This window comes from Cucurbita pepo, chromosome 10 (assembly GCF_057944985.1).
Source record: "Cucurbita pepo subsp. pepo isolate OVF chromosome 10, ASM5794498v1, whole genome shotgun sequence".
Lineage (NCBI taxonomy): Eukaryota > Viridiplantae > Streptophyta > Magnoliopsida > Cucurbitales > Cucurbitaceae > Cucurbita > Cucurbita pepo.
This window is the reverse complement of record NC_141807.1, coordinates 8880932-8891565: the sequence shown is the minus strand read 5'-3', so window position 1 is coordinate 8891565 and position 10634 is coordinate 8880932. Positions and strand designations below refer to the sequence as shown.

General features: G+C 33.4%; 1 non-coding gene across 1 annotated transcript; it reads left to right on the top strand.

Annotated features, from left to right (window-relative positions):
* Positions 1-932: 932 nt before the first annotated feature.
* Positions 933-1005, top strand: TRNAA-AGC (transfer RNA alanine (anticodon AGC)). Its single transcript has one exon. It is a non-coding gene; the product is annotated as a tRNA-Ala (tRNA).
* The last annotated feature ends 9629 nt before the right edge of the window (positions 1006-10634 follow it).

Below are 10634 nucleotides of genomic sequence, written 5' to 3'. Positions count from 1 at the left end.
TTCAATTTTTCCTTATTTATGACATAATGAATAGCGTTATTTTTTTATTTTCACTATTATTGATGACGAGATGTTTAGGATTTTGTGACGTAAGAATCTTGAGGATATAGCTTAGATGGTAGAGCGTTTGCATCCCATGTGAGAATTACTGGGATCGATACCATGCATCAACAAAGGAAACGATTACTAAATATATTAGTTCTTTTAAATTTTTCCTTATTAATGACATAATGAGCGGGGATAGTTTTTCATTTTCAATATCATTGATGACGGGAAGTTTAGAGTTTTTTGATGTAAAATGTAAAATCGTGGGATTATAGCATGCGAGAGATACGGGGATCGATACCTCGCATCTCCAAAAGAAACTATTCGTTATTACTATTTTATTTCTATTCAATATTTCCTTATTTATGACATAATGAGTAGCGATATTTTTCATTTTCACTATTATTCATGACGAGACGTTTAGGGTTTTGTGACGTAAAAATTGTGGAGATGTAGCTTAGATAGTAGAGTGCTCGCTTTGCATGCGAGTTGTACGGGGATTGATAACTCGCATCTCCAAAATAAAGTATTTAATTTGTTATTATATTTTTTCATTTTCACAATTATCGATGCCCCGCATCACCAATCCAAACTATTTGTTATTAATATTTTGATATTTTTTTTATTTTCACTCTTATTGATGATGGGACATTTAGGGTTTATGATGTAACAATCATGGGGATGTAGCTCAGATGGTAGAGCGCTCGCTTTGCATGCGAGAGGTACGGGGATTGATACCCCGCACCTCCAAAAATAGGACTATCTATTATTAAATATATTATTTCTTTTCAATTTTTCCTTATTCATGACATGTTTGGTAGCAATATTTCTTCATTTTCACTATTATTGATGACGGGAAATTCAGGGTTTTGTGATGCAAAAATTGTGGGGATGTAGCTCAGATGGTAGAGCGCTCGCTTAGCATGCGAGAGGTACGGGGATCGATATCCCGCATCTCCAAAAGAGAGAAATTATTTTTTTAAGTATTGAGTTAATTTAACGTTATGTATCCGTGGGTACGAGAGAAAAAAAAAGATACTTATATAAGGATTATTATATCATTATGGCTATGCCATTTTTATAGATAAAAGAGAGTAATGTCCCACAAGCACATATAGAGAGAGGACTTATTGTAAGTAAAGAAAGCAATCTAGTAGTTATACTGCTACTTGTCAAGAGGGAATTTGATGAATTCCTCAAAAGATAAGAGCTTATAGGATGGCGGGAACTTCTTCACAATTGCAATACCTGAAAAGACCATTCACCACACGCTTGTAAATTAAATTATATCTATCACCTCTGTAATTTTCCACGGCAAACCTTTTAATAGCTTGCACTTCTTCATCATTGAAATCCTTAATTGGAACTAGATTTCAAGGCAAATCTTCTCCACGACTCACTTTTGAACACTTTTATAGATAGTTTCAACAAACTTACTTTGCTCGTGAATACTTTGGAGTTCAATATTTATAGTTGGAGAACGCTATTCAAATTGATATGGTCGAATCTTACAACAAAGTCTAATTGAGCCTCACTCTATTAGGAGATACCCTCGAATCAAATTCTTTAGTTTGGGACATGGTTGCATTGTTTTAGTCAAACAACCGAGACTAGTGTATTACCAATAGTATAGACATTTTGTACGTGTATTTTCTTACATATTAACAATTGTATACAAATAATAATTAAATTTATGAGTAGAAGTTTGGATGGAGTTTTATTAAATAGGTACTTAAATTATATATAAAAATATATAAGATTTTTATTTTTTATTTTTTTTATATACATTTAGGAGAACAAAACAAAGATTCAAGAAGATGTCATTCCTGCCATGTTTTAATTTTTATTCTTTCTTATTTCTCGAAGATTAAAAAAAAAAGTTATCCTCTCTCAAATATGGTTCGTTATTTGATTATTTTCTCTTGAGTGATTTTTAAGTGAAACACATTCTCTACCCAAGTAATTGCAAGATGCAAGCTTCACACCAAGAGGAATCAAAGTCCCAAGTATCAACGTCCTTAAGTGTCAATTTTTATTCTCCATCTCAACATAAATTAAACTTATTTTCGTGAAGATATCTATTTATAAAAGCAAAATATCTCAAAGTCACAAAAATAAAAATGAGATATAGATACGAGACATAAATATGATACCAAATAGATATGATAACTGTAAGGATTAGATTTGATCGAGTTATTTGGATTAGATTTTATCTAGTTATTTGAATTAGATTTGATTTAGTCATTCTTCAATTGGATGAGAGATTTCTCCCGATTCTTCTGATCTTTCCAATTTTCTTTTTCTGTTCCTAACATTTTGGTATCAGAGTCATGCCCTAAACTTGTTAAAACTAGAAGCAGCAGTCTTCTACGTGTGTCATAATAAAAGTATGTCGATGGAGAGTCCACTTGTGCAGTCTGCTGGAGGAAGGAGTCAAGGTCGTGGAAGCTTTAGAGGCATAGGAAGGGAACGAGGCAGACAAACCTTCAACAAGGCCATAGTGAAGTGGTATAATTGTCACAAGCTAGGACATTTTCAATGGGAATGTCAAAGCAATACCAGACGAGGCAGACAAACCTTCAACAAGGCCATAGTGGAGTGTTATAACTGTCACAAGCTAGGACATTTTCAATAGGAATGTCAAAGCAAGGAGAATGAGACAAACTATGCAGAGAGTCAAGAAGAGATGTCGCAGAGACTTACGTGAATATGAATAAGGCCAATAAAGAAGATATGTGGTTCCTTGACTTGGGATGTAGCAATCATATGTGTGGGAAGAAGGAATATTTTTTCAGATTTTGATGGATGTTTCAGAGATTCAGTGAAGCTGGGCAACAACTCAAGCATGGTTGTAACCGGAAAGGGTAATGTACTGCTGGAAGTGAATGGAATCATAATGATAATCAAAGGAGTGTTCTATGTGCCAGACCTGAGGAACAATTTGTTGAGTATTGGTAAATTGCAAGCAAAGGGGTTACCTTTTTGTTTCAAAATGGAACATGCAAGGTGTTTCATCCTGAGAGAGGCTTAATCATGGAGACAAAGATGTCTTTGAATCGAATGTTCGTATTGCATGCTATATCTCAACCTGTAGCAGCCGTTCAAACTCAATTGAAACTTATGGGGAGAAGTGGTTCAAGGTCTCTGTCGTACACTCACCGCTCCAATTTTTATCGCCATAGTCAGAGAAGCAGAAGGGACCCAAGTTCTTCCCCCTATCATTCCACTACCAATTCCAGGAGAAGCAGCCGTTCAAGTTTCCTCGCCGCCAATGTAGAAGTAGGTCTTCCTCGTTATCTCCTTTCCCCAAATCGTCCAGTTCCAGTCCTAGTCGTGCATCCACTGATCGGAATCATTCCATAGAGAAGCTTAAGAAAGAGGAAGAAGAGAAGAAAAGGCGTGAAACAGAGTTGAAGAAGTTAGAAGAAGATGCAGCTAGGAGGATGGAAGAACTAATTCAGAAGAATGTTGAAGAAAGGCTAAACTCTGAAGAGACTAAATTAGAAATACAGAGGCGAATAGAGGAAGGTCGCACGAAGTTGTTTGATGATGTTGATGTGCAGCTTGAGAAAGAGAAAGAAGTCGCTCTTACTGCTACAAGACAAAAAGAAGAACAAGCACGAAAAGAGAGAGAAGAGCTAGATAAAATGCTGGAAGAGAATAGAAGAAGGGTAGAAAAAGCACAGCGACGATTAGTTCTGGAGCTGCAGTGGAAGAAAGAAGAACAATATTGTGAGCTCGAGTTGATTCAGAGACAAAAAGAGGAGAAAGCTCAAAGAACTAAGCTAGATGATAAGAGTTTGAGTTATGTTTTGCTGGGAGTTAGTGAAGAGTCAAAAGCTTACAGACTCTATGATATAGAAACGGCAGATGAAAATAAGGATATAGAAGTGGCAGATGAAAATAATGATATAGAAGCGGCAGATGAAAATACTGCAGAGGAAAATATTTCATCTGGCTCTTTGGCTGAAGCAAGCTCTCCTAGCTCGAATAAGGCAAGGAATAAGAGACCACCAGTCTGGATGAGAGACTATGCAATAGAAGAAGTTTTTTTTTTTTGTAAAGAAGATGATGAAGCTCAGCCATGTTTACCCCTACTGAACCTGCAAATTTTGTAAACTTTAGAGAAGCATTGAAGAGTGAGAAATGGAGGCAAGGGAGGGATCTGGAGTTATAAACTGAAATGGCACATGGGAATTGATGAAGTTACCTAGTGGAAGTTTGGTATGAGGTCGTAGATATAAACTGATTACTATCCGTGTTAAGGAAGGGATTGTTAGGATTAGATTTGATTGAGTTATTTGGATTAGATTTGATCTACTTATTTGAATTAGATTTGATTTAGTCCTTCTTCAATTGGATGAGAGATTTCTCCCAATTCTTCTGATCTTACTGTTTTCTTTTTCTGTTACTAACAGTAACATGTCATTCTTAAAAAACTAGGATACCGATGTGACAATGATACATTAATTAAAAAGAATTATTTCAAAAAAATTATCAATTTTATATTAGAAATAAATTCATATAAATAAGTTTATATATTTGTATACTTAAAAAAAAGCTTAATGTATGTTTCACTCTCAAAATATATTCAAAGTCAATCTGATACGATGGATTATAAATTTGTAATGTATCCATTGTATTAACAAGTGTTCAGTACATGCCCAACACGTGTCAAATGAGTGAAACTAAGTTATTCTCATGCTCTCTTTACACCCGTTTAAAGTAGTTTGAAAACTAGCACGTCAAATATTATAATTGACTAACTACAACTTCAATTTTGTGCTTTAAGGATGGTTTTGACCCAAGAGAAATAAAATCCTTAATTTAGTACATGGTAGCAAAGATGGACATGAGAATTAGTTATTCTCATATGGAAAGAGATTTAACCTTAAGTTATATCTCATATCCTCTCGTAACCAATTATTTAGTTTTATGTAGTATGTTTTAGAAAGATAGTCCATCAATAGCAATAAAATAAAATAAAATAAAATAAATAGAATAGATTAAATTAGCCACTAACATAATTAAAAAAAAAAAAAAAAAAAAAAAAAAAAAAAAAAAAAAAAACTCATACACCCAAAAAAATCAAGATTTGGAAAGTGTTAAACAGTTTTGATATATAGACATTTTAAGTCCTTACTCCTGCAATTTTCCCATGAAATCTAACACTACAGCATCATAAAATTTAGAGAAATGATTGAAATTGATGTCATGTTCATATAGGTTGACTTTAATACAAAAGACAAATCGAACTTTGTTAAGGATAAATTGGGGACACCAGCCTAAGCTAATCAGGTAGGTGGCCATACCATCCATATGGTTATATTTGATGTTGACTGTGCTCGTGGTTCTGCAAGTGTCATATATATTGATATGTGTGAAATGTTTGTGAATCGATATGCTTATGATATGTTATAATATGTGAATTGTATGATAATACTTACGGTTCCATGTGTTCAATGGTATATTTGAGATAGGATATGAGAAGGATGCACTAAATGTAATGTAACGATAGGAGTAAGATATGTTCATGAAACGTTATGGTTTGGTTACGTATCGAAGTGTTATGGGTATGACAGATTGATAACAACGATATGGTCACGATGGATTCATAAAACAATACGATTAGGTTATGGGTAGAAAGGGATAGGATTATGATAGATTGATAGAACGATAGCGTTAGGATACGTTCCTGTAACGTTAAGACTAAGGTACGTTCAGGTAACGACACAACTATGATATGTCTAAGGACGTTAAGGCTATGATAAATTAGGGAAGGATATAATCACGAAGTTTTTACGACATGATATGATTATGATACGACATGTGAAGGACGGATATATATCCAACAAGTGTCTAAGAGGGACGTGAGAATAAATTATTCTCGAGCTTTCTTTACATCGGTCAAAGAGTATTTGATAAGCTTTCAAAATGAAGGGTTTTCTCTTTTCTTCTTCCTTCTTTCTCCCTTTTCACGTTTATTTATTTATTTTTTTAAATAAAAAAAAGTTTAATGTGAGAATGAAGAAGTTAGAAAGGAGAAAGAAATGAATGTAATAAAACTTTTCCATCGGTAGGAATGGAAATGGTGAATGGGTCCTTGACAATAGTCGACCGCTTACTCTTGTTTTGGATGTAAATGATGATTATCAGCAATATGAGTTGTGTCAATACCACACCGTTATCAAGAGGAAGTAAAGTAGAGTAGAATAGATCAAGCGATCCATTTGTTGAGAGTACTGTAAGAGGCACACAATTAAGCATGTTGGACATAACTACTCTTTCACATTTGAGGGATGAGTCTCAAAGATCCAACTACAATATCAAAGAAACTTCGGGTGGTAGCGATTGCTTGCATTGGTGTCTCCGTGGTATCTTAGACACATGTAACATGATTTTTCTTGCTCAAATATAGCTTCATGTGTCTTAAAAGTTCACTTTTGAGTAATCCTGGAAGGCTTCTTAATTTGTAGCCTTTGGTGAAGATGATCACTCCGAGGTGGGTTTGTTAGTGATGATGCAATTATATAATCGGGTTTTTATATCAATGGTTCCATTTATATCTATAAATTAAATTTGTGGTGTATTTTTTGGAAATTCAACAATAATCATCGGTTATTTGGTTACCATTCTAAAGATATTCAACTTTCGACCTTTTGTGAATGCTCAAAGCTACTTGCAAAGTACTGTTGATTATGATCCATAATACTCACCGACTCGAAATTGAGGTTTGTTCATGTTTGAAAATGTGACAAACCAAAAGACAAGATGCTAATTAATATTGTTTGTGATTGTTGTTGTGAATTCTTCATCTTTGAATACATATTTTGGTTGGCTCATGAATTTTTCCATCTTTTAAAAATATTATTTTTTTAGTTCGTGCCTAATTTCGCTATTGAATCACAATATTGCAATATTTTAAGTTACTTTTAAGATTAAAGGTCCATGAATAAAGTAATTACCGCAAGTTCTTTTTATGCATCTTATTTTGATCATTTTAATATTTATACTCAAATATACTAACAAGTACTAGTAACACTAGTCTCAATGACTTAAAGAATACAACTATTATCTCGAACTATAAAGAATTTAATTCCAACCTATTCTAATGGACAAACGCTTTATTAGACTCTATTGTAAGATTTCACTTCATCAATTTAAGTAGCGTTCAACTACAACTATAAATATCAAATTCTTAAGTATTCATGAACAAAATCGGCCTAACAATGTCTCTTGAAACTATTTACCAAAGGTGTTAGAATGAGCCGTGTGGAAGGGTTGCCTTTAGATGCTTTAGTACCAATTAAGGATGTCAATATCCTAGTAGTGCAGAATGCAGGAAGGTTCGTAGTTAAAAAGAATAACGAGAATAGTGGACATCGTTTCATCTACAAGCGTATGGTGAACGGTCTGGTTGGTATGACTAGAGAACGTCGTCCTCACAGAATTTATATTATTGTGATAGAAGTTATAAATAACAATGATATTCCTTGGTCTTTTATTACAAAGGTGCAGAACTTTTAAAGAAGTTCTCGAGTTCCTTGTCCCCAAGTAGCAATACAACTACTAGAATGCTATCTCTACTTATAATAAAGCCCTCTCTCTCTCTCGAAATATATATGTGTGTGTTTGTGGATGTATTACTCTCTTTTATTAATGAAATATGGCATAGTCATAATGATATTATGAGTGTCTTTTCTATCCCTCCCTTCCTTATCGCTATATAAAGAATATGAAGATTATAAAGAATATGAAGATTATAAGTAAAAGATGTACAAGTAATTTGTTACTTTTGAACTTAAAATGCTTATAATTCAATATATCTTTGTTATCAACAATAATTATCGAACGGTATATAATTTTGTCCAAGTAAGGTCGCTTCTCATTCCCTGTATGATATCATAACACAAAATCGAGCGGAAGGGTTAACGATAAAATGATAACAAAAACCCATTCGTCGAACTAACTATAAAGGAAGGGTTGGTTGGAAACCATGTCTATACTTCTTTGCTTTAATTATACGTAACTAAAGATATATAAGAACAACAGAATATGGCATTGCCCAGTCAAAACATAAAAGATTTCTTGCCATGTTATAGTTCATGAATATGGTATGCACAAAGATCCGATGTCACACTTCATGATTGGAGACCAATACAGTGAGCTATGGTCGTCATAACGTCCTTTGGTCCAATTATGTCAAGCAAATGTTGTAGCAAGCAAAGAGGTTTTAATAAGTTTGCTATTGCAAAGAGCTCGGTTTAAGGCACAAATGTCTCTGATGTGAAAGGCGCACCAATTCAACGAGATTTAAGTAACCATGAATAAGACACATGATACAGCTTGTAAACAAAACGATGTCCATGACTCTTGTTATTTTCTTCCACTACAAACCTTCTAGCCTCTTGCACTTTTTTGTCATTGACATCCTTAATTGAAATTAGAATTGAAGGAAACGCTTCTCCACAACTCATTCTGGAACACTTTTGATAGATAGTTTCAACAGATTTACTTTGCCGAGGAATACTTTAAAATTCGATATTTATAGTTGAACGCTACTTAAATTGATGAAGTGAAATTTTACAACAGATGTTAATAAATCGTTTGTCTATTAGAAGAGAGCTTGGAATTAAATTCTTTATAGTTGGGATAAGGGATGTTTTAGTCAAATTAAGTATACTTTTTAGTTTTAAAATAAATTAATTTTTTAGTTTAAAATAAATTGATTTTTTAATTTTAATTTTATTCCTAATAAATTAATTTTGATGTGGTGTTATGTATTTTAATAAAATTAATATTAACTTAATCAACAAAAATTTGTATTTTTTTTAAATTATAAGCTAAATTAATAAAAATACCATTGAACTTTGCACTTTATCTAAAAAAATACTCATAATTTTTTTAGAAGTTTCAATAATACACTTAATCTTTAAAAAAAAAAATCTATAGAAACTATTAATTTGTTTTTTTAAAAAATACCGTTGAATTTTCAAAAAAAAAAAAAAAACTTCAAAAGTGTGTTCATGGGGAGAAAATTGAAGGTTATTTTAGGGGATGGTTTTCAAGATCAGTATAAGATCCTGAAAACATAACAAGAAGTAATATCCTAGCTTAAGGTCGCCATTAAGAACCTACTAGTAGGCTACTTACTAAGTTTTACTCACTCCATGTTTATCATTTTTTTTAAGTAACTAAGAGTTGGTCGTGGATGAGAGCGGACTTTGGAGTGTGGGCCATGGACTAACCTCTGTTTTTAATCTAGTATTTTTTGTTCTTCTTTTAAGTCTGCTTCTTATTTTGTGTTTGTAACGAGTATGTATATGTAACACCCAAAAAATGAAGGAAATTATCTCCCATAAGAATAAGCCACCCATGAAAGACCCAATGGATAGAAAGGAAAAAAATTAAAGGATTAAGCAAGAACAAAGGACTTAGTCAAGTCACTCGTGTACCCTAACAAGTGATTTCACGGAGTTAAAGGCCTTTTGAAAAGGATTGGAAACGAAAAAGTAAATCAAAAGGGCAAAAAAGTCATTTTATCAATTATCAAAAATCTTTCCCGATTTGTAATTCCTTATCTAGAAGGAATCTCAAGTTCAAAAAAAAAGGGAAAATTGATAAAAAAAAGCGATGAGAAATTTGTAGAAAAATTTTGGATTTTTCAAGAAAAATAATAATAAAATATTCGAAAAGTGGTAAATTAACCAAAAAACCCCTAGAAGAATGGATAATTACAGAAATGCCACTCTAATTAGAATCAGAGCATCTACCGTGACCATCCGAGCAAAATCTTTCGAACTCAAATCTTAACCGTCGGATGTCCTCCAAAATTTGATATGATCTAGAACGAACATGCACGAATCATCACATCCAACGACTAGTATGCAAAGCCAAGGTCGAAAGGCCATGATCGGAGTTGATATCACCAAAAAATTATCCAGAAAGATCGATCTCTAAATAACGAAGATTCTGGAGCTCTCAATGTCAATTTAAGCTCCTCCTATAAACTCGGAAGTAGGAGCAACAATACGGAATAAAAATCGAGAAAGGTCGATCCCCCAATTGAAGGCAATAAACGTTTAGATTGTGTTTCTCCTACTCTCAGATTTTTTCCAAATTCGAGAGCAATCCTCCACCATTTCTCTTCAAACTTCTAAATAACGAAGAATCTGGAGCTCTCAATGTCAGTTTAAGCTCCTCCTATAATGTCTAAAGTAGGAGCAACAATATGGAATAAGAATCGAGAAAGGTCGATCCCCCAATCGAAGGCAATAGGCGTTTAGATTATGGGTCTCCTACTCTCAGATTTCTTCCAAATTCGAGAGCAATCCTCCACCATTTCTGTTCAAACTTATTCCTACTGTTTCTCAACAAGATTACCCACAAGTTCTATGAAGGAATAGAGTGCTGAAAGTGCCTAGAAACCATTCCCCCAATTCAATCCGCCATTGAAGAACTTCAAGAAAAACTTGAAAATCCAACCCGAGGATACATGATGACTCGTCGAGAAAGAATGATTCCAATCAGTTTCTGTACCTCCAAGGAATGCTTCCATAGAAGACCACGAAGAAAAATAACCTCGAGAG